At 37.6% G+C, this 25,544-nt stretch overlaps 1 long non-coding RNA gene across 2 annotated transcripts in view; it reads left to right on the top strand.

Moving 5' to 3' along the window:
- LOC131402395 (uncharacterized) overlaps positions 1–24,460 on the top strand; it is a 43,382-nt gene extending 18,922 nt beyond the window's left edge. For both annotated transcript variants that reach the window (XR_009218630.1, XR_009218629.1), the window contains one exon: positions 24,156–24,460. This is a non-coding gene — a long non-coding RNA (uncharacterized LOC131402395). The remainder of the gene's footprint in view (positions 1–24,155) is intronic.
- Positions 24,461–25,544: the final 1,084 nt, after the last annotated feature.

The raw sequence follows: 25,544 nt of genomic DNA, 5'->3' as shown, positions 1-25,544 counted from the left end.
ATTTAATACTCATATACTTAGCGCACGTTATAACAGTTTTATTCTGTAGTATACAAAATATAGCATATTATTCAATTCGATCATTCATTCAACAAGCATTCCCTGAGTGCACATTGCGTGTCAGGTACTATGCCAGAGTTTGGGATGTAGAGGAGGATACAAGGTTGACCTACAGTCCTCGAGGAACTTTGGTGGAGAAGACAGGTACAATGCAACTGGATTAAAGGAGTAGGGAAAGAGGATGATATTTTTTTCTTCTTGAGAAGATCATAGACAGTGATCTTTAAAACACACACAAAGTAAAAGAATAGATATTTGTTTGAGAAAGCAGAGCTGAGCGGCTGGAGAATAAAGGAGAGGCCAGTGGGGAGCAGAGTGACTTGATTTGGGGGTTTTAAACATCGTGTTGCAGAGACAAAATGATGAAGGCTGGCCTGCCGGGTGGAGAGACCGAAGTAGGTTGATGCCTGTAATACGCTAACCAGGACGTGACGAGCGTCTGAAGCAAAGCTCTGGCGATGTGATCGAGAGGAGGGGGAAGTAGGGGGCTTGCTTAAGAGCAAAAACCCATTTCACGTGTGTGGTGAAGGCGACTGAGGGTTTCAGGAAGGCCCCGCCAGTGCTGGCTTCTTGCTGCTCGAGCGTCACGATCTTCTCTTGACCTAACGTTCCCAGGCAATCTTTCTCCAGGTTGCCACAGTACTTTTTTCCTGAAAGCGTATATCTTACAAGAATATATGGCGCCGTTAGAATATTACCTCGGAATGGTCACACCTAAGGGAAAGTGTGATAATTTTACCCATATTGGTAATGATAGTGAAATACTCACCCTGGAGAAGAGACATTTCCTTCATGTATTAAGTAAAAGTCACTAATAGGCAATGACGTTTTATGTCCTTGTCTTTGCCACAATAACTGGAAAACAAAAGTGTGTATGTTTTTAGAAATCTTAACATAAATTCTATTCACACCGCAACACAGTTCTCATTGCTATGGTAGTGTGTATATATATATGTACTTACTTCGGTAGGTAGGTGGTTACTTAGAGCCTGTAGTATCTACAAAAAAGCAGTTAATGAGGAGTCAGGATCTGAATTCTTGTCCTGCTTCTGCTAAAAATGTTTATAAAAAGTTGAACAATTTATCTATGTAGCCTAAGTTGTAGATAATCTACTTTAAAATATACAAGTACCCTAGAGAAGGAAGAGGTAAGGAGGTAAGGTTTAAGTAAAAGGACTAAATAAAAATATAAATAAAAAGATCTTGAGATAAAGAATCGTGGGTTATGTTTTTGGAGTTGTCAATGATTCGTTGCCTAGAGTAACCAGTTTATCTGAACACTATGAAGAAACTGTTGAAATATGTGAACTCTAAAATTATATGATTCCAGAACATTTTATTCATTTAAATAACTCTATTTAATAATAGTCAAAATATAATAACTAATGTTTATTGAGTATTTCTTATGGCCTAGGCAATGTGTATATTGATTATCTCACGTGCTTCCCCAACAACTCACGGCGAATCATGACTATTCTGTTTTAGAGAGAATGAAATGCGTTTCAAGGAGACATAACAACAAGTCTCAAGTCATAAATGGTGGCGCTGAGGATCATATATGTCTTGAGATCATGTACCCACACGCATACATACACACACAGTATGTTTGCAGAACTAAAATGAGGCAGAATATTGTAAAATTGTCTGATGAATTTTAAATGTCCTGATAATTATTTGAATAAATATTTGCCTGTTGTTGGGTAGTGGTCATATTTATTGATTTTCATATCTCCAGCAACAATTAAATTGTCTGGCACATAGCTGCTCAAATAATGTTAGTTAAAATGAGTTAAAAGATCTGAATATTGGTAAACAGTATTGTTCTTGGAATTGTTGGATATATGTCTGGGACTCTTGATAGACAGAGTAGATTTGGTTATTCTATGGGACAAAATCAGCTTTCCTGGCCCAGGATGATGGTGGAGGGAACCATAAAGAATTGAAGGAAAAGAGAAAATAAAACAATCCATCCACAGAACTAAGCACTGAGATGTTGGAATAATATTTATATAATACTTTGGGGTTTTTTCTATCAACTGTGTTGTTGCCAGACCAAATATATTTTTATTCTGAGCCTTTAAGTTTTGTTCTTTTCATAAGACATCGCCAATCATCTTTTATTCGTTCATTTTTTAGTACACTAAAATTCAAAGTTGAGAGCACAATTAGGTCTATTTGAATAACTAAGAGTTGAGGTAAAAGTAGCCCCAGTGGGAAAAAGTCATAGAGTCGCAGTTATAATTCACCTCCCTATTCCCTGCTGCTACCCTTGATACAATGTTCCTCTTTTAAATGTTATACCAAAACCTTTTTTAAAAATGTCACTAAGATATGTATCCCCAGGTGATATAAGGAAACATGATATTCTTCTTTCTACTACTCATTCTCTTGGGAAAAAGAATAATTTAGCAATTTATTTTGTGAGAACCTCTGTCACGGCTTTCAATCCAGCTTTCTTAGACCTCTTGTTAGCTAAGGAGTTATGTAACTTTTACATGCTCTTTTGAAGCAAAACTGAAGTCACATCTGTCTTTACATGTTGCTTCCTACTGTTAGTAACTTTTATTTTCAAGTTTTTCTTCTTTTTAAGGATTTGTCTTATTAGATTTCATTTTTTCAGACATTTTTCAGGAAGCTGCTAGAATGTTTATCCTCTTTTCAATGGCTTCCTGCTGTTTTGGTACTAGAAATAGTTCCACTGGTGCCATCATAAGTTTTTCACAAATTTATTCCCATATCATTATTAGTCAAATAATCATAAAGCAAGGAACCTTGGCTTGGTGGCCGGCCAGTTTTTGTTCAGATATTTTTTCTTTTAATTTGTCCTTAGTTTGTCTTGGAAACTAAAATGCGCATAAAAAGTTGCCATGAAAAACTGCATGTCATTAATCATATGGTGGATTAAATACATTGTGTGGTTCTGGAAGGGAAAACTAGAACCAATGGGTACATGTTATATAGAGAAAGAGTAATTTATTATGGGAATTAACTCTATAGGGTTGCAGTTGTCAGAATTTTGAATGATAACCAATTCTATATCTTTGAGGATATTTAAGAAGAGATTTAATGATCTCTTGCCTGAAATGTGATAGAGGAAGTTATATACACACAATATAAGTAGAGTTGAATTAAATGATTTAGGATTTTTTTGACTATAAATATGTAAATGCACTCATGATTACGTACGTACTTGTATGTACACACGTATTTCTCTAGATTATGTGTCTGTGTGTGTGTAATAGAAAGGGTTGGACATAAAATGTTGAATAGAGAGAATTTATGGCATTTTAATTAAAAAAGGAAACTCCAACTGTTTGAGAGATATAGGCAAATTGGTGGATACTGAGGGGAGCCATTATACCACCACTGACACGTGGTAGCCATTGCTGAGACCAAGCTGGTGACCTATGTGCTGGTAAAGAGTCAGCCAGGCAGGCAGCAGATTCATTGTGATTTGTGGATTCCTAGAATGTGAGAAGTGATGATAAGGCAACCCAGATACTGAGAAGTCAGGGTCAGAAAATGTGATTGTTTTCAACTGGGACATTTCCAGTGACGTTTTCTGATGGCTTCTAAGACTTGATGAGCGTGAAGTTTAGACTGAGAAGAAAGTGATTTACTTCACTTAGGGAAGTTTCTTCCAGAACAGTTTTGGGAAAGGAGGGAAGTTACTGCACGTCCAGAAAACTGGGAGATCAGACACAAATCTTGTATGCCTAGACAGTGATGATACCGGGAACTGCCTGGAATGAGCTGGGTTTGTGCTTTAAATCTATTACAAGGGAAATGTGACACTGGACAAGGGATATAGTCCAACATGTTCCACAAAGGAACAGAATTTTGGTGTTTTTGAGAGTATTGCCTGTGTGTGGTTGTGGGACAAAAGCTGGGAGGTGTTACAGCTTCAGAATATGTAAATTTCCTTTAAAAAAATGTGTGAATGCTAGTCTCAAAGACAGAACTCTTGAATTAACAGGGATAAGATGGGGAGCCCTCTTGACGTACAAAGATGCTTCTGGTTTAACCACATAGCGATCCATAAAAGAGCTCAGCCTGCAAAACTGTTCACATACAATTGTCACTTAGCATGCTCATATAGTACACTAATTTATTTTTTAATTATTTTTACCGTGCTAAAATTTACCATGCCTAAATTGGTAAATACCAAGATTAAATGTTTCTTTCTCTATCAAAACAATATTTACTTGCCTTCTCCATTTCTATCTCCTCCAGTTGATGATTGGTTGATGGGATTAATAATGTGTACTAGAATAAAAGAGATAAAGGTGGCTAAATCAGGTGGGTGTGGCAAAAATATCTATTCCCACGTGAAGAGTATACAAGTGACCAAATAACTAATTTTAAAAGCAGCAACAACTGAATTGGTTAATATTTTTGGTTTAGTTAAAGCTGCACTACTGACTTCGGTGCTGGATTCACCGTGGCAAAACTAACGCAGATGCTCAGACTCTTGCATTCACAGTCTTCATCTTCTGCTCTGAAAGGATTACTACTACATAATGACACACATTAAAAAGTTCTATGCTAAGAAGCATTGGTTATGAGAAGCAGCTGGTCCTGGTATTTTATGGCAATACTGGGTGGGGCAAGATTAGTTTTACCTAAGAATGGGGGTGGTCATGAGAATGGCTCTGTTCATTTTCTGTGTGGGTAGCAATCTGTGCTGCTCCTCATGATGTGCTAGTTTGGGCAGAACAGGCGTCAAATAATGCTGAACTGATAATCCTTTGAAATGTTTCATTTCTGATACTCCAGCGACCCTGAAATTCCATGACCAGCCAGAGAGGGGTTTTAGTCCTTACAATACCACTTTCTTAGTCCAGAATCTCATCATTTGTAACTTTGATCTACACAACCTCTTTTTGCCACAAGATCCAAAGGAAATATGGAAAATAAAGGTAAGTAAAAAAGATGAACAATTTTTTCGTGATTAACCCCACTCTAAAAAAAAGAAAAAAAAAACCCATAATAATCAAGAACTGAAATTCTAGACCAACCGATCTAGTAGTTTTGAGAGGAGGGGATTGAGAGAGATAGACCAGAAGCAGGTGAGAGCAGGCTACGGTTCTGCATTTTGAATGATATCCCTAATGGTGTCTGTCTGCGTGTGTGCGCGCGTGTGTGTGTATTACATTGCTTTTGACTCCTGTATGATTTTCTACTTTATATATCTATCATCTTTGACTTTCCCGTTTCCCAAGTGAAGTTCACCTTAGTTGCTTCAGCTCCCGTTTACCTCAAACAGTGCAGAGATGAACAGCCTCATACCTGTACCCTAATGAATCTGTTTATAGTTTCTCTGACTCATATACTCAGAGGGGGGATTATTGACTCATTGTGTACATGCCTACATAATTTCCCTTAAATACTTCACAGTGCTCTTCAAATGGCTCACCAGTTTGGCCTCCTCTCAACAGAGCATGAAGGATTCTGCTTTCCCACATCTGATAATCTTTGGAATTACTTAATAATATTCTCGCCAAACTTAAGCGTGAAAGTGCTATGCCATTGTTTCAATTATTCTCTAATTATCTGTGAGGCCGAGTACATCTTTTCCTATTTTTAAGTCATTTGAATTTCCTTTTATTGTTTGTTGGCTATTTATGGCCTTTGCTCATTTTTCTGTTAGATTTTCGGTTTGTTGTATATTACCAGCAGAACCTTTTATGTTCCTGATATTAATTAATTGTTGGGCATAGACATTCGAAATGCCATTTCCTGTCTGGAACGGTTAACTTTGTATATGGCGTTCTTTATTGAACTGAAATGTTAATTTCAATATAGTCAAAATTTTTGTGGTGGTTTTGAATGCTTGGAAAACATGCATTGTTTATATGCATGTTTATATCTATTAACTCATAATTCTTGATTTAGTTAAGTCTTTTCTGTCTTTTCCTATTTTGGCTTCAGCTTCATCTGTTTCTGAAAATAATGTGACAAATTCTCTAACTATAACTGTGTAATTCAAAGTCTCCTTGTTTGCTGTTTGTGGTTCTATTGTAACATTTTTGCTTCAGTTTTTTGGTGGGGGAGGGGGACTGCAGGTACACAAATCATGGCACATCAGCCTCAACAGTGTATGCAACTTGGTTCTTGTTTTATTTATTTTTGTGTATTTTTTTCCTCTTCATTCTGCATTCCCATTCTTACAGCGACCCCTCCCTCCACCATGGGCAGCCAGTCTAATGTATTTAACATATAGTCACAGATATGCATCTATGCTTTAAAGATCTATATTTTTGTTCTCCTTATTGATGTATGCCTCTTAAATTTACTTAATATGAATAACTATATCACCATGATAAGAGATTCCATAGTATTTCCTCCTGGATTCTTTTGACTTTTTTCTTGAAAACCATTTTTAAATTGGGTCTAGTATGTCTGAAGACCCACTTTATCTTGTTTTTGCATCTAAAGAAAGTTTAAATGGACGTTAGAATTTTAGGTTCAAATATTTTTTCCTTCAGCACTTTGAGAATATCGCCCCATTGTCATCTTGTATCCAGAGTCACTTTGTGTTCCTTTATAGATAATTTGTTTCTTTTGATTTCTTTTGCTGTCTCTTTGCTTCTGATCTTAAAAAACTGTATTTTTTTTCCCCTTATCTATCCTATTTGTTTTGTGAGGAAAACTTTCATTCCGTAGGCTTAGATCATCTTTTTCCTTTTTTAATTCTAGGGGAGTCTTAATCATGATTTCCTCTCCTCTTCTTTTATTTTTTTCTTTCCATGTGAGCTGCCAGATATGTGATAACACTTCTTCATCTATCTTCTTTACATCGTAATTTTAATATTTTCTTTTTCCTTGAGAATTTTCCTGTTTGTGCTCCTCAGATAGCTCCTTATTTTTCCCTTTGTGCATATTTCCTAGAAGTGTCAGCTAATACATATCTAGAGGAAAAGAAAACTTTCCAACCCAGCCTAGTTTGTGTCCTTCCTAGTGAGTTTTAAGAGATAAAGAAAACCTGTGTTGAAAAAAAAAACCTCAGATAATCCAATAGAAAAATGGGCAAGATACTGAAACATGCAATTAACAGAAGAAAAAAAAGCAGAGGAGACAATGGAAGAAAAGATACTCAACCACATTACCAATCAGGGAACGCCAGTTAGAGTGATAACGAGATATTATTACACACCCCCCAAATTAGCAACGTTAAAAAATCTGTGACACAATCAAATGCCGGTGAAAATGTGGAGCAACAGAAACTCTCATTCACTGCTGGTGGGAATAGAAATTGGTACATTCACGTCAGTAAGCAATCTGCCAACACAGAAGATGTACACACATCTAAAAATTCAACTCCTATGAATATCCACTTAGGAAATGCATGCACATATGCTGGAGGATATATGTGTAAAAAATTTTTCATAGCAACCTTTTTTTTGAAATACTCTACAACTCTCCACATCAAAATATTCATGTGCAATATAAAAAAATAAATGTTTTTATATAATTGTACATTGGACTATTATACAGCCACGAAACTGGATGAACTACACCTCCACCAGCAACAGAATTCTTACAATCACAATGTTGAGCTTTATATAAAGTTCAAAAACCAGTGAAAAATATTTATATTGTCTAGGAAATGAATAGAAAGTGGGCAAGAACAAATCTCTTAAGGTGTTGGATAAACATTAAAAGCACGTTTTACAAACATAGCAGAGGAGAAGGCAAAAAAATGTGGAAAATTCTGAAGACCAAAAAGAGATCAGAACAAATCCTGATGGGTAAGTGAACACAGAAGCCTCTCGATATCTGTTCGCCCAGAGCTTCATTTCAAATGGGTCTTTATTCTGCGAGGAACAGAAGACAAAGCCTAGGGCTCAAACACAATAAGCCATTAGATTGGAAACTTCTGCATAAAGTCAACTTAATGAAATAGAAAAGCTAAACAAATATTCATATATAAATAAACAAATAAAAAATTTCACGCTGTTGTTAGAAAAGAAATAACAGGCCCAAAATGGAGTAATTTGCCTCCAGGACAGCAAACCAAGATATAATTTCAGTTTTAAACATCTCCCAAGAATGTGATTTTAAGTAGTCAATCTGAAATTTTCTGATCAGCACTAGTGAGGTAATCTGTGTGATAAAACTCCCACTGTTCCCTTCCTCTCAAAAGATGTCCTGGCCTGAAACAATCCTTTCTTTTCTTTTGCTAATAACTACCTTACCTCACCCTCCTATAAAAGGTTTTTGCCTATAAAAACCTTCCATTTTGTACAACTCCTTGCAGCACACTTTTACTTGCTAGATGGGACAGTGCTTGTTCCATGAATCATTTAGTAAAGCCAATTAGAGCTTCAAATTTACTCGGTTAAATTTTGTTTTTTAACACCGTCAGTGAAACATGCCATTTACAACCATTGGTTGTAGGTGGAGGGGGGAATATTTTTCCCTAAGCAGATCTAAATGTAAGCTGTCCCTAATGTGCCTATAGATCTGGATTTCAAAAAAAGTGGATGGCTGAATACCCCAAACTTCAGAATTTATTGTAAAGTAGCCCTGGCTTTTTAGTTGACAGAGGCGAATGAAAATCCTCTCTGGAAGATTGGACCTTATTGCAGGACTCAAAAAATTCCGGTAGATAAAGTTCCAGGAAAATAAACTCATAACAAGGGTATCATAGAAATAATAGGAGGAAGCTTCGCAATGAGGAAGAGTAAGAAGAAATAAACAACGGATTCAGATTTGACAAGAATACAGTCGTTAAGAAATTCACTAAGTTAAGGTAATAAAGAAAACCATATGTAAGAAGCATTTTGTAAAATTTAACAATTATTCCTGATAAAACCCTTAGCAAGCTAAAAAGAGAAGTGAGTTTTCTTCATTTAATAAAATGCATGTTTACTTAGAGCTAGGTTCAGCTACATATGACAGCAAACTCAAGACAACGCTGTCCTAGACAAGTTGTTTTCTCTTTTAAATACAGTCATGTGCTAATTAACAACTGGGATATGTTCTGAGAAGTGCGTCATTAGGCGATTTCGTTGTGCAAACATCGTAGAGTGTACTTACACAACCCTAGATGGTGTAGCCTACTACACACCTAGGCTATGTGGTACTCATCTTATGGGACCGCCATCGTATATGTCCCTCATTGACTGAAACGTCGTTATGCTGTGCATGAACGTAGGTGGAGTCCATAAACGAGTTCAGGGATGCTGTGGTTGCTCAGTGAAGCCTTGGTTATGCATTCTATTCTTCGTTTCAGTAAAATGCCCCAATTTTTTCCAACATTTTTTTTTGCTTAGTTTAGACAGAGTTGATCTCTCTCTCTTTTACTCAAAGATCCTTAACCAGTTCTGGAAGCAGCAGCTTATTCCGTTTAAAAATAGCTTTGAGATGTAATTTGTATACTATCCAATTCACCCGTGTAAAGTGTGTAATTAAATGTGTTTTTTTTTTCTTTTCTTTTTGGTGAGGAAGATTAGCCCTGAGCTAACATCTGTTGCCAATCTTCCTCTTTTTATTGAGGAAGATTTGTCCTGAGCTAGCATCTGTGCCCATCTTCCTCTATTTTGTATGTGGGACGCCGCTGCAGCATGGCTTGCTGAGCAGTGTGTAAGTGCATGCCCGGGATCTGAACCCGCACACCCCAGGCCGTCACAGCGGAGTGCACGAACTTAACCACGACACCACCAGGCCGGCCCCCTCACTGTTTTTTAATCACAGGATTCTGACTAAACCACAACTAATTTTAAAATATTTTTGTCTCCCCTAAAAGAAACTCCCTTAGTAATTAATTTTTTATGCTGCCCATACCTCAAACCCTAAGCAACCACTACTCTTTTGTCTCCTCGGATTTGCATATTCTGAACATTTCATATATGTGGAGTCATACAATGTTTGGTCTTTTGTGATTGACTTCTTTCACTTAGCCTAATGTTTTCAAGGTTCATCCATGTTGTAACATGTGTCAGTCTTTCATTGCTTCTTATCATTGAATAATATTCCATTACGTGTATATAACATCTTTTTTTAATCTATTCATCATGATGGACATTTGGGTTGTTTTCAAACTTTGGCTGTTATGAATAACGCTATTGTGAAAATTCATGAACAGGTTTTTGGGTGGACATATGTCTTCATTTCTCTTGGGTATACATCTAGGAATGGAATAGCTGGGTCATTTGGTAACTCTATGGTTAACTTTTTAAGAAACCACCAGCTGTTTTCCGCAGTAGGGGTACCATTTTACATTCTCACCCAACAATGCATGAGGGTTTCAATTTCTCCACTTCCTCATCAACATTTGTTATTGTCAGTCTTTTATATTACATCCATCCTAGTCAGCATGAAGTAATATCTCATTGTGGTTTTGATTTGTATTTCTCTGACCATTAATAACATTTATGATCTTTTCATATGTGTGTTAGCCATTTGTATACTTTTTTTAGATGTCTATTCAAATTCTTTACCCATTTTTAATTGTATTATTTGTCTTTTTATTATTGAATTGTATAAACTTTATATATTCTGTATGTAAGTCTCTTATCAGATATATGATTTGCAAATATTTTCTCCCATTCTGTGGGATATCTTTTTATTTCTTGATGGTATCATTTGCAGCAAAGAAGTTTAGATTTTAATTTTGATGTGGTTTTATTTATCTATTTTTGCCATCTGTGCTTCAGGTGTTATATCTAAGAAAGCTTGCTTGACCCAAGCTCATGAAGATTTACTCTAGTGTCTTCTTCTGAGAGTTTTTAGATTTTGCTTTCTTTTGCATTGAGGTCTATGATCCAGTTGGAGTAACTTTGTATATGGTGTGAGGTAGAGGTCTGTCAACTTTAAAATAAGTTAGCAAGTTATTTTACCAGCAAAAAGAGTTTATTCAGGAATAGCAGAGGAATTGCAGTTCAGGAAATGCAAACTATGGTGAACCATAAGCAAGTCCAGAGAACAAAGCAGGAGAGCTTGCCTTTATAGATTAAAGGTGGGAGGTGGGAGGGGCTGTTCTAAATGAAAGTTCATTGAAGGAAGGTAAGAGTTCAGGGTGGTGATGGCTTCTCATTGGCTGGGCTGTTCCTGGGCAGGGAGAAAATCTTCCCTCTTCCTTCTGGAGTAGTAAAGTGGTTGCACTTCCTGCCCCAAATTGTAAAGTAAGCTGCAATGGAAGGTGTGTGTGTGAGAACTCCCCCTACAGGGCTTCCTGATTCCATTTTAAATGAAGTTTCCCTTTATTAATTTTAATAGGTTCAATTTCACTCTTTTGCATGTGACTATCATGTTGTTCCAGTACCATTTGTTGAAAAGACTATTCTTTCCCCATTGAATTGTCTTCATACCCGTTTCAAAAATTAATTGATGATAAATTCAAGGGTTTATTTCTGGACTCAATTCTATTCCAGATCTATACATCCGTCTTTATGCCCAGACCACACTGTATTGATTAATGTAGCTTTGCCATAAGTTCTGATATTGGAAAGTCTAAGTCTTTCAACTTTATGATTATTTTTCTGTATTGTTTTGTCTGTACTGGGTCCTTTTCTTTTCCAAATAAATTTGCAAAGACATCAGCTGGGATTTTAATAGGGATTGCTTTGAATCAGTAGATTAATTTGGGGAGTATGGCCATCATAACAATAACAAGTTTTCTCATCCATAAACATGGGATGTCTTTCCATTTATTTAGATATTCTTAATTTTTCTCACCAATGTTTTGTAGTTTTCAGTATACAGGTTTTGTACTTATTTTGTTAGATTTATACCTAAATATTTTATTCTTTTTTGTTGCTATTTTAAATGAATTGTTTACTTAAATTTTATTTTAGGAATGCTCTTTGTTAGTGTAGAGAAATACAATTAAATTTTGTATATTGATCTTGTATCCTGCAATCTTGATGAATTTGTTCAGTAGTTCTAGTAGTTTTTTTGTTGTTGTGACTTTTTTTTTAAAGCCTACTTTATTTTTTTTTTAATTTTTTGTTGATGTCATAATAGTTTATAACATTGTGAGATTCCAGTTGCACATTATTATTTGTCAGTCACCATATAAAGGCACCCCTTCACCCTTTGTGCCCACCCGCCAACTCCTTTTCCCCTGGTAACCACCAAACTGTTCTCTCTGTCTGTGTGTTATCATATTCCACATATGTGACAGGTCATACAGTGTTTGTCTTTCTCTTTCTGGCTTATTTCACTTAACATAATACCCTCTAGGTCCATCCATGTTGTTGCAAATGGGATGATTTTGTCTTTTTTTATGGCTGAGTAGTATTCCATGGTATATATATATACCACATCTTCTTTATTCAGTCATTACTCAAGGGACACTTGGGGTGCATCCACGTCTTGGCTATAATGCTGCAATGAACATAGGGGTGCATAAGTCTTTTTGGATTGTTGATTTCAAGTTTTTTGGATAAATACTCAGACGTGGGATAGCTGGATCATAAGGTATTTCTCTTTTTAATTTTTTGATGAATCTCCATACTGTTTTCCATAGAGGCCGCACCACTTTGCATTCCCACCAGCAGTGAATGAGGGTTCCCTTTTTTCCACATGCTCTCCAACATTTGTTATTTTTTGTCTTGATGATTATAGCCATTCTCATGGGTGTAAGGTGATGTCTTAGTGTAGTTTGCATTTTCCTGATGATTAGTGATGTTGAACATCTTTTCATATGCCTATTGGCCATCTGTATATCTTCCTTGGAAAAATGTCTGTTCATATCCTCTGCCTATTTTTTGATCAGGTTATTTGTTTTTTTGTTGTTCAGATGTGTGAGTTCTTTACATATTATGGAGATTAACCCCTTATCGGATATATGGTTTGCAAATATTTTCTCCCAGTTGGTATGTTGTCTTTTCATTTTGATTCTGGTTTTGTTTGCCTTGCAGAAGCTCTTTAGTCTGATGAAGTCCCACTTGTTTTATTTTTTCTTTTGTTTCCCTTGTCCGAGTAGACGCGGAATTCAAGAAGATCCCTTTATGACCAATGATGAATAGTGTACTGCCTACAGTTTCTTCCAAGAGTTTTATAGTTTCAGGTCTCACTTTCAGGTCTTTGATCCATTTTGAGTTAATTTTTGTGTATGGCGAAAGCAGACGGTCTACTTTCATTCTTTTGCAAGTGACTGTCCAGTTTTCCCAGCATCATTTATTGAAGAGAATTTCTTTTCTCCATTGTACGTTCTTTGCTATTTTGTCAAAGATTAGCTGCCATAGATGTGAATTTTATTTCTGGGGTTTCAATTCTGTTCCATTGATATGTGTGTCTGTTTTTGTACCAGTACCATGCTGTTTTGATTACTATCGCTTTGTAGTATGTTTTGAAGTCAGGGATTGTGATGCCTCCAGCTTTGTTCTTTTTTCTCAGATTTGCTTTAGCTATTCGGGGTCTTTTCTTGCCCCATACGAATTTTAGGATTCTTTGTACTATTTCTATGAAGAATGTCATTGAGATTCTGATTAGGATTGCATTGAATCTGTAGATTGCTTTAGGTAGTATGGACATTTTAACTATGTTTATTCTTCCAATCCATGTGCATGGAATATCTTTCCATTTCTTTATGTCACCATTGATTTCTTTCAATAATGACTATAAAGTTTTATAGACATTATTTATAAAACTATTTTATAATTTTATATAATAGTTTTATAAAATTATTTATAAAACTATAAAGTTTTCATTGTATAGGTCTTTCACCTCCTTGGTTAAATTTATTCCTAGATATTTTATCCTTTTTGTTGCGATTGTAAATGGGATTGTATTCTTGAGTTCTCTTTCTGTTAGTTCATCATTAGAGTATAGAAATGCAACTGATTTTTGTAAGTTGATTTTGTACCCTGCGACTTTGCTGTAGTTGTTGATTATTTCTAATAGTTTTCTAATGGATTCTTTAGGGTTTTCTCTATATAAAATCATGTCATCTGCAAACAGTGAGAGTTTCACTTCTTCATCGCCTATTTGGATTCCTTTTATTCCTTTTTCTTGCCTAATTGCTCTGGCCAGAACTTCCAACACTATGTTGAATAACAGTGGCGAGAGTGGGCACTCTTATCTTTTTCCTGTTCTCAGAGGGATGGCTTTCAGTTTTTCCCCATTGTGTATGATGTTGGCTGTGGGTTTGTCACATATGGCCTTTATCATGTTGAGGTACTTTCTATACCCATTTTGTTGAGAGTTTGTATCGTAAATGGATGTTGGATCTTTTCAAATGCTTTTTTTGCATCTATTGAGATGATCATGTGGTTTTTATTCCTCATTTTGTTAATGTGGTATATCACATTGATTGATTTGCAGATGTTGAACCATCCCTGTGTCCCTGGTACAAATCCCACTTGATCGTGGTGTATGATCTTTCTAATGTATTGCTGTATTCGGTTTGCCAATATTTTGTGGAGTATTTTTGCATCTATGTTCATCAGTGGTATTGGCCTGTAATTTGCCTTCTGTGTATTGTCCTTGTCTGGCTTTGGTATCAGGGTGATGTTGGCCTTGTAGAATGTGTTAGGAAATGTTCCATCTTCCTCTATTTTTTGGAATAGTTTGAGAAGGATAGGTATTAAATCTTCTTTGAATACTTGGTAAAATTCTCCAAAGAAGCCATCTGGTCCTGGACTTTTATTTTTTGGGAGATTTTTGATCACTGTTTCAATCTCTTTACTTGCGATTGGTCTATTCAGGTTCTCTATCTCTTCTTGATTCAGTTTTGGGAGGCTATATGAGTCTAAGAATTTATCCATTTCTTCTAGATTGTCCACTTTGTTGGAATATAGTTTTTCTATAGTTTTTCATAGTATTCTCTTATAATCCTTTGTATTTCTGTGGTGATTGTGATTTCTTCTCTTTCATTTCTAATTTTATTTATTTGAGCCTTCTCTCTTTTTTTCTTGGTGAGTCTAGCTAAGGGTTTGTCAATTTTGTTTATCTTCTCAAAGAACCAGCTCTTAGTTTCATTGATCCTTTCTCCTGTTTTTTTTGGTTTCAATTTTGTTTATTTCTGCTCTAATTTTTATTATTTCCCTCCTTCTGCTGACTATGGGCTTTGTTTGTTCTTCTTTTCCTAATTCTGTTAGGTGTAGTTGGGGATTGCTTTTTTGGGATTTTTCTTGTTTGCTAAGGTGGGCCTGTATTGCTATGAATTTCCCTCTCAGGACCACTTTTGCTGCATTCCATATGAATTGGTATGGTGTATTTTCATTTTCATTTGTCACCAGATATTCTTTGATTTCTCCTTTAATTTCTTCAATGATCCATTGGTTGTTCAGTAGCATGTTGTTTAGTCTCCACATCTCTGTCACTTTCCCAGCTTTTTTCTTATAGTTGATTTATAGTTTCATAGCATTATGGTCAGGAAAGATGCCTGTTATGATTTCAATCTTCTTAAATTTATAGAGGTTTGACTTGTTTCCCAAGATATGGTCTATCCTTGAGAATGTTCCATGTGCTTGAGAAGAATATGTAATCTGTTCTTTTTGGATGGAGTGCTCTATATATATCTGTTAAGTCCATCTGGTTTAGTTTTTCATTTAAGTCCACTATTTCCTTATTGACTTTCCATCTGGATGATCTATACATTGATGTATGTGGGTGTTAAGGTCCGCTACTATTATTGTGTTGTTGTTGATATTTACTTTTAGGTTTGTTAATAGCTGCTTTGTGTACTTTGGTGTTCCTGTGTTGGGTGCATATATATTTACAAGTGTTATGTCTTCTTGGTGGAGTGTTCCTTTTATCATTATATACTTCCCTTCTTTGTCTCTCATTACCTTTTTTATCTTGAAGTCTACTTTGTCTGTTATAAGTATGGCCACACCTGCTTTCTTTTGTTTGCCATTAGCTTGGAGTATCATCTTCCATTCCTTTACTCTGAGCCTGTATTTGTCTTTAGAGCTGAGATGTGTTTCCTGGAGGCAGCAAATTGTTGGGTCTGGTTTTTCAATCCATCCAGCCACTGTGTCTTTTGATAGGGGAATTCAATCCATTTACATTTAGAGTGATTATTGATATATGAGGGCTTAATGCTGCCATTTTATCTCTTGTTTTTCAGTTGTTATGTATTTTCCTTGTTTCTCATCCCATGAATTTTGGACTGCTAATTGAGTTTGGTGGCTGTCTATGATGGTTTTCTCTTTATTTATCATTTGTGTCTTTGTTCTGATTTTTTGTTTAGTGGTTACCATACAGTTTGTGTAAAAGATCTCGTAGATGAGATAGTCCATTCCCTGATAGCCTCTTGTTTCCTTAGTCTAAGTAGGTTTCGTCCCTTTCCTCTTCCCTTTCTAAGTTGTTGTTGTCACAACTTATTCCATTATGTGTTGTGAATTTGTGGTTAAAATGAAGTGATAATATTTATTTTTGATGTTTTGTTTTCCTTTATCTTTAGAGTTATAATTAAGTGTTTGCTAATCTGTTCTGATAGAGAGTTGCAATTTTGGATTTTGTCTGCCTATTTATCTGCTTGCTCAAGGCTTTGTAAACCCTTTCTTCTTTTCTTTTCAGGTACGAGGGCTTTCTTGATCAAACTTGTGGGGTGGGGCGGGTCTTGTGGCAATGAACTCCCTCAGCTTTTGTTTATCTGGCAAAGTTTTTATTTCTCCATCATATCTGAAGGATATTTTCACTGGATAGAGTATTCTTGGCTGAAAGTTTTTGTCTTTCAAAATTTTGAATATATCATTCCACTTTCTCCTCGCCTGCAAGCTTTCTGTTGAAAAATCTGCTGAAAGCCTCATAGGGCTTCCTTTATAGGTTATTCTCTTCTGCCTTGCTGCCCTTAATATTTTTTCTTTATTGTTGACTTTTGCCAGCTTTACTAACATATGTCTTGGAGAAGGTCTTTTTACATTGGTGTACTTAGGAGTCCTGTTGGCTTCTTTTACGTGTAATTCCAGCTCCGTCTCCAGGTTTGGGAAGTTCTCAGTTGTTATTTCTTTGAACAAGCTCTCTGCTCCTTTTTCCCTCTCTTCTCCCTCTCGAATACCTATAATCCTTATGTTGCATTTCCTAATTGAGTCAAATATTTCTTGGAGAATGTCTTCATTTCTTTTTAGTCTATGTTCTCTCCTCCTCCATCTGAAGCATTTCTGTCTTCCTAGCCTCCAGATTGCTAATTCTGTCCTCCATATTATCAGCCCCATTGTTTAAGGACTCCAGACTTTTCTTTATCTCATCCATTTTGTTTTTCATCTCTAACAGTTCTGTTTGGTTTTTCTCTATAGTTTTAATCTCTTTTGTGAAGAATTCCCTCTGTTCAGTAATTTGGTTCCTGATTTCATTGAACTGTCTTTCAGAATTGTCTTGTAGCTCGTTGAGTTATCTTAGGATGGCTGTCTTGAATTCTTTGTCATTTAGATCATAGATTTCCATGCCCTCAGGGTGGGATTTCTGGGTGTTTGTCTTTTTCCTTCTGGTCAGGAGTATTGATATATTTCTTTAAACCATTTGATGGAGTGGATTTGTGCTGATGCATAGTGATAGTTTCTGGATGCAGGTTCCACCTGCTGCCACTTGAGGGGGTGCAGGAGCTGTGTAGTCTGAGCCCACTGCTGCGATCCCTGTCAGGTGTGGCTGTCTGAGCCTGGGTCACTCCTTGGGATCACAGTGGCCCTGTGGGATCTCCCACCAAATGGAGAAGTAGTCACATGGGGGGCTCAGGGCTTCTGCCGCTTGCTCCCATAGACTCACAGAGCTGTGCTCCCTGCTTCAGGGCCACAGCGGTACTATGGGTGTTCACAGCAGCTGGGAGCTTGTTTGCCCAGATTGGGATCTCAGCCTCCCTCGCCCTCTGCTCCTAGGTCACACCAGCCATTGTGCTTGGTGGGCGAGACTTCCCCTCCACGACTGAGCCAAGGCCACTCCCTGGGACCAGGTGGGATTGTAGATTCTTCCACCAGATGAGAGAGTGATCACATGGGGGCTCAGGGCTACTGCCGCCAGCTCCAACAGTCACATCGAGACACGCTTCCCCCTTTGGGGCTGCAGCAGTACCATGGGTGTTCACGGCAGCTGGGAGTTTGTTCACCCGGACTGGGATCTCAGCCACCCTCTACACCTAGGTGGCACCAACCATTGTGCTTCGTGGGTGGGACCTCCCCTCTGGGACCGAGCCGAAGCCCCTCCCTGGGACCATGGTGGGGTTGTGGTTTTTCTCACTAGATGAACGAGTGATCACACTGGGCTCAGGGCCATTGCCACTTGTTCTCACAATCCTGCTGAGACACTTTTCCCCCCTTTGGAACTGCAGCAATACTAGGGGTGTTCATGGCAACTGGGAGCTTGTTCTCCTCAGTAGCAGCTCAGCCGCCCTCTGCTCCTGGTAGCACTGGTCTTTGTGCTTGGTGGGTGGGGCTTCCCCACTGGGTGCAAGCCTGTGCTGCTCTCTGTGGACTGCATGGCCCTGAGGGCTCCCCCTCTACATGAGGAAGTGATCACATGGGGGGCCCAGGGCTGCCATCACCTGTTTCCACAGTCATGCTGAGGCATGCTCCCACCCTTGGGGCCACAGCAGTGCTATGATTGCTCCAGCCAGGAAAGTAGTCACACACGTGCACTGGGCTGCCTGGAGTCCAGAGGGTGCTCACCTATCTTCATCACCTCCTGGGGGGATAGTCCATCCACCTTCAGATGTACAGCTGCTTGGGTCTCTCAGGCACCCTGGTGTGCTGTGTGGGTATCCTCCAATGGTTGATGAATGTCCTTTTAGTTGTAGTTCAAAGGGGAGAGACACAGGGAACAGCTGACTCCACCATGTTCCTGACGTCCTCTCTAGTAGTTTTTTAATGGACTCTTTAGAATATATATATAATTTGAAAATAGAGGTAGCTGTAATTCTTCCAGTCCAATATGGATGAGCTTTATTTATTTTTCTTGCTTAATTTCTCTTTCTAAAACTTACAGGACAATTTTTAATAGAAGTAGCAAGAGCAGACAACTTGGTTTTGTTCCTGACCTTAGGGAAAAAGTATTGAGACTTTCACCATTAAGTATGATGTTAACTGTGAGTTTCATATAGATGCCCTTTTTTAGATTGAAGAAGTTCTCTTCTATTCTTAGTTTGTTGAGTGTGTGTATCATGAAAAGGTGTTGGATTTTGTCAAATGTTCTTTCTACTTCAATTGACATGATCATGTGGCTTTTCCCTTTTTCCTATTAATGTGAATGATTTTATGTTGAACCACCCTTGCATTCCTGACAAGTCGCACTTGGTCATAGTGTATAATATAATTTTTATATGTTGCAGAATTTGGTTTGCTAGTATTTTCTTGAGGACTTTTCCATCTGTATTCATAAGAGATATTGGTCTGTAGTTACATTTTCTTGTGATATTTTTGTCTCATTTTGGTATCAGGGTAATACTGGCTCATAGAATGAATTGTGAAGTGTTGCCTTTACTTGATTTTTTGGAAGAGTTTGAGAAGGACTTATATGAATTTTCTTTGGATGTTTGAAAGAATACATGAATGAAGCTGAGTCTAGTTTCACTCAGTCTAACTGAGTTCTACCTGAGTCTTTTCTTTTCGGGTAGTTTAAAAATTACTAGCTAGATTTCACCACTTGTAATGGTTATCTGTTGCTGTCATAACTTATTACCATGAACTTAGTGGCTTAAAACAAAATAAATTTTTATCTCACAGTTCTTTATGTAAGAAGTTTGAGACATGTCTCATTGATCTAAAATCAAGCCATAGGCAGGGCAGTGTTCCTTTCTGTAGGCTTTAGGTCAGAATAAGTTGCCTTGCCTTTTCCAGATCCTAGAGAATGCCCACATTTTCTCATGGTTCCCTTCCTCCATCTTTGAAAGCAGCCTTAGCATACAGAGGCATAAAAAATATTTAAAACAATGAATTTTTGAGATATATGAATGCCCAGTGGTTCTCTTTAGGGCTAGAAGTAAATATTTTCTTCTTAGACTTTCGCATTTTTTTTTTTTTTTTTTACATCGCATTCCTTAGACTTTCTTTCCACATTCCTTCTAATGGACCTCAACTGGGAAAGGGTCTCTACTTTTAAGGGCTCATATAATTAGGCTGGGCCCATTGGATAATCCAGGATAATCTTCCTGTCTCCAAATCCTTCATCTTAATCACACTTGCAAAATCCCTTTCTCCAGGTCAGGTAACATATTCACAGGTTTTAGGGATCATGATGTGGACATCTTGGGAAAGGGGACGTTATTCTTCGAACGACATGTTTAAAAGTCTATTCAATTTTATATGCATCGATTTATGAGACTTCTTAAATTAGTCTAAAGGACAAAGGTGAAGAAATATACAATTACATTGTCTTTTGTAATTACCTACATAATTACCTTTACTGACACATTTTTTTTTAATGTGTGTTGATTCAAATTACTGTCTTGTGCCAATTTCTTTCAGCTTGAAGAACTTCATTTAGTATTTCTTGTAAAGAAGATGTCCTAGAAACAGATTCTCTCAGTTTTTGTTTACTTGGGAATACCTTTATTTCACCCTCATTTTTTAATGATAATTTTACTGGATATAAGATTCTTGGTTGACACTTCCTGCACTTTGAAAATGTGATCCTATTGCCTTCGGTTCTCCACTGTTTCTGATGAGAAGCCAGATATTAACCTTATTGGGATTCCTTTGTACGAGATGAGTCATTTTCCTCTTGTTGCTTTCCAGATTTTCTCTTTATCTTTCAACACTTCAACCATGGATCTCTTTGAATTTATCCAGTTGGAATTAATTTCGTTTTTTTGAATGTGTAAAGCAACGTTTTCCATCAAATTAGGGAAGTTTTCAGCCATTATTTCTTCAAATTTTATTTCTGTCCCTTTCTTTCTCTCCTCTTTTTTTTTTTTTGGTATTCCCATTAGATATATGTTAGTGTATTTAATTGTATCCCACATGTCTCTGAAGCTGTGTTAATTTTTCTTCATTGTTTTTACTCTCTGTTCTTCAGATTGTATAATCTCTATTGATCTCTCTTCAAGTTTGTTGTTTCTTCCACCAGTTCAAATCTGCTTTTGAGCCCCTTTAATAGTTTTCATTTCAGTTACTGTACTTTTCAACTCCAGAATTTTTTTGTTTTTTAAAATAATTTTTGTCTCTTCATTGATATTCTCTATATGATGATACATTATCATTATATATCTTTTTCATTCTTTAAGCATGGTTTCCCTAAACTCTCTCTATATATTTATAATAGGTCATTTAAAATCTTTGTCTGCTAAGTCTACCATCTGGACTTCTTCAAAGGCAATTTCTATTGCCTGCTTTTTTTCCCCTGAGTATGGGTCACACTTTCCTGTTTCCTTGCATATCTTGTCAGATTTTATTGAAAACTAGACATTTCAGATAGTATATTGCAGTAATTCTGGATACTGACCTTCCCAAGGAGTTATTGCTTTTGCTTGGTCATTTGTTTATATGCTGAGTGACTTGACCTAAATTCTGTAATGTCTTTTTCCCTTGCCATGTGCAACCTCTGACATCCCTGCTAAGACTATTCTTTTGCTTTTTGTTTTTCTCTTATCCGAGCTACCTAGGAGAACCCTCTGGTTTGGCATAACAATTAACTGATTAAAGTTTTGCTTAAGCTTCCTTATTTAGTTAGATTTTTATCCTTTACTGTTGGTATACATGTGTGCTTGAAGGCTGCTATATCAGTTCAGGGAGTTTCTATGTCTTTTCTGTCCCCTCTTCAGCCTGGTACTATTCTCTGATTTCTCTGAGCTTTAGTCTCTGATTTCTCACAGGAAAGCACAGCCTGGGCGTCACACAATCTTCCAGACTTCCAGGATGACTGTGATATTATTTTAAATCCTGGCTTCTTAGGTGTCAACCCTGGATGAGAGTATTGTTCACTCCGTGTTTAGTCAGAAGTTGTGTTTAAGCACCACCATAAAGGTATCCAGATTTAGGTAAGGAGAGACTTTATTGAAGAGATTATTGCAAAGTGGAGGAAAGGGACTATTGTAACAGGGAGGATGCAACAACTTTAGCAACAAGCATTAGGCAAAAGGAGTTTTTCTTTTACAGGGAGGAGTAAACAAGGCTAGAAAGAACTTGATGTGGGTAAGGGGAATGAAAGGGTGGAGTGATGGGATAGCGGATCAATGAATATTTTATCTTGATGTCAGCCTATTTTCAGGAGGGGCTGTTTAGGAGAAGTTGTATGCTGGCTCAGAATGAGGGTAGGTCAAAGTTCAGGGGTCTGCAGGAAGGAGAGAAACTTAACCAAAGTTTGGTTAACAAGTACTTTGTTCAGATTGATCAGTGGGGACAAGCAGTTCAGCAAATATTTAAGAGGCAAAGAATGGGAATTTGGAATGTCTGTGTCTGGTCTTGTCATAGGTCAATGAGGGGGACATATGTGAGTCTTATCTAAGTCATATGGGAAAGGGTGTTCCTTTGCAGTAACTTATTTCCAGAACACAAGGAGTGGGGGATTTCTTTAACCATGACGGTTTTCCAGGATGAGAGGGTTCCAGTAAAATTCAAACTTGTCAGCCTCTGTTGCCATTCAGACTTTCGCCCTGTGTTGATGGGTCTGTGTATCATTTGGGAATGCTGTCAAGCTTGCCCCACATCCTGCTGTGTTTGCCCCTGAGTGGGTGCAGCCTGGTGCACGCAGAAAGTCTTTCTGACACTTAGAGTTCTCTATTTCCTGTTACAAATAACGTTATTCTCCTCAGGCAGGGCTGAGAACCTCTTCACCCTTATGACCTGCCTTTCTCCCTGGACAGAATTCCTGTGCTACCATACCGGAGCTGGGGGCAGAAATCTGCTTTTCCCAAAGTGACATCTGTAATCCACTATAGGCACCGGAGTGTGTGTGTGTGGTAGCTCTTGGTCTTCCTGGCTTGCCTTTCTGGGCATTGAATCTCCACTCTAACAGGTGCTGGGGCAGAGGTGATGGGCCCCAGTATCCACCACCTCCTCCGCCTGGGGCAGAGTGGGGATGAGATGGGGGAAGAGGGACCAGGGTCTCCTTTACCACACCTGCTTGGAATAGAGGTTCTGTGGGGGCTGGGGGAGGGAGGAGTTGAGGGAGGGATGAGAAATGCCAGCAGTTGCCGCTCCTGGGATGATATCATAGACCCTAGGATCTGGGGGAGAGGGAGCCCTGTCTTCTTGGCTGCCCATCCCTAGGGTAGAGCTTTTATAATGTGGAGCTGGAGAGTGGAGGTAGGTAATGAAATGAGGTTGGCTCAAATTCCACAGACTCTCAGTGTTCTTACCAATATTGAGTAGCTTTTGTTGAATGAATTTTTATGCATTTTCTATATACTCTTGTGACAATTTCCAGAGACTTTAAGTGATTGTTTTTTATAATTTTCACCAGTGGAATTGATATTTTTCTGGGGAGAAGGTCAACCAAGCTCCTTACCCCATTCTTTTAGAAGTATCACAGCAGTTTATTCCTACTCTGGCTTCTTCCACTTTTTCCCTTCTAACTTCTCTAGTTTTATTTGAGTAGCTCCAAGTTTTTACCTCTTTCAAACTCTTCCCAAATTACATAGAGATCTGCCAGCTGCCCTCTGCCAGGTCAGACCATAGTTTTCCCACAACTTCTTTTCTGTGTTAACTATTGATGGATATTCATAGACAATCAGTCTTCTAACTTTTCAGAATTCCATATGAAAATATTTACTTCTAGCCCTAAAGAGAACCACTGGGCATCCATATATCTCAAAAATTCATTGTTTTAAATATTTTTTATGCCTCTGTGTTTTTTGCACTCATATGCCTGCCTCAATGCACTCTAGTTAGAATATAAGTTCTTAGGTGACAAAAACCAGACCTACATCTTTCTCTCTGTGCAAAGCCTTGCACAGTGTCATTAAAATAAAATCAGTGTTAAATGCCTGAGTTAGATTTTGACTGTGTTTAAGCATGGGGTAGTAAAAAGAATCTTTCACACCAAGTCAAAAAAATTGGTCTCAAGATGAAATAGGTCCATTACATAACAGTCAGCCCCCTCATCAAACATGGGGTAAGAGTTCACTCATTCACAATCATTCATTCAACATAGATTTACTGAACACACATCATGGGAACAATACTTGCTTTCCCTTCCTCATAATATTATGATGATTTTCCAAATGAAACAATAATGATTGTGAAAGATTTTTTTTGTTTTTTTTTTTACAGCTATTAAAATGTGTAGATGCAAAATTCTGACTCCAATTACAATGTGTGTGGAGGGTTTCCACACCACTAAGCAATTCTTGGACACCAGCTGGGTGTCATATACTTCAACTCAATTCTGACACTATCTACCTGGAGATGGTGTCAGATCCCACAGGTTAAGGGTTCAGTGATACAAGACTGCACCCCGCCCCTTTCAGATGCCAACTGCAAGTCCAGGTTGTCACCTGTGCTTCTGACGGACTGGCTATAGATCGGAGGTTCCAGTGACCGCTCCTTGGGTTTGATTACTTCACTAGAATGCTCACAGAACTCAGAGAAACATTTACTTATTAGACTATTAGTTTATAACAACCAGATGGCAGAGGTGCATAGACCACGGTATGGGGAAAGGACGTGGAGCTTCCACACTCTTCACTCTTGCCAAACAGTCACGTGGTCACCAACCTGGAAGCTCTCGGAACCCCCTCCTTTTGGTTTTTATGGAGGCTTTATTACATAGGCATGGTTGATTAAATCACTGGCCATTAGTGATTGAACTCAATCTCCAGCCCCTCTCCCCTCTCCGGAAGTCTGGGGGTGGGACTGACAGTTCCAACCCTCTAATCACATGGTTGGTTCCCCTAGCAACCAGCCTCCATCTTTAGGTGCAGTCCAAAAGTCACCTCATTAACATTTGACAGACCAAACTCAGGTGTGGTTGAAAGGGGCTTATTATAAATATCAAGACACTTTTATTGCTTTTATCACTTAGGAAATTCCGAGGGTTTTAGGAGCTCTGTACCAGAAATGGGGATGAAGACTAAATACATATCTCTATTAAAAAATCACAATATCACATGACGTAAGGTTATGTGATTCATTACAATTGTTTTCAACGATATATAGTTCTCATAACAACAATCAAAATTAACATTTGTCTGCTGCAACCCATTTGTTACCACCTTTACATACAATTTGAGATTACAAAGAAAGTCAAATTATTAGAAACTATCTATACAACAAAACTCACAACATACCAAATGTTCGAGGCACGTTATGAAATATCTCGGTCCATTATTGATCAGATACTATTTTATTAAGAAAATTTATAATAATAATGTGTTAGAAAAGACAGTCACTGGCAGAGGAGACCCAAGTCAGACTTTAACTCACTTTGTGGCCTTGAGTAAGTCAATTTAAGTTTCAATCACATTCTCTGGTCGTATTATAGTACCTGTCCAGTCTAATTTGCAGGATGGTTCTGAGGATCAAATGAAATTCACGTGAAAACATATTGAAAAGTCAAAAGCATTATGCAAGTCATAGGTGTTAGTCACAGACTATATTCAGTTGAGTTATGAAATTTTCAGAGAAAAGCTACAAACTAGATATAAACTGTATTAGAGACCC

Source organism: Diceros bicornis, unplaced genomic scaffold (assembly GCF_020826845.1).
Source record: "Diceros bicornis minor isolate mBicDic1 unplaced genomic scaffold, mDicBic1.mat.cur scaffold_100_ctg1, whole genome shotgun sequence".
Classification (NCBI taxonomy): domain Eukaryota; kingdom Metazoa; phylum Chordata; class Mammalia; order Perissodactyla; family Rhinocerotidae; genus Diceros; species Diceros bicornis.
This window is presented reverse-complemented; position numbering and strand designations above follow the sequence as displayed.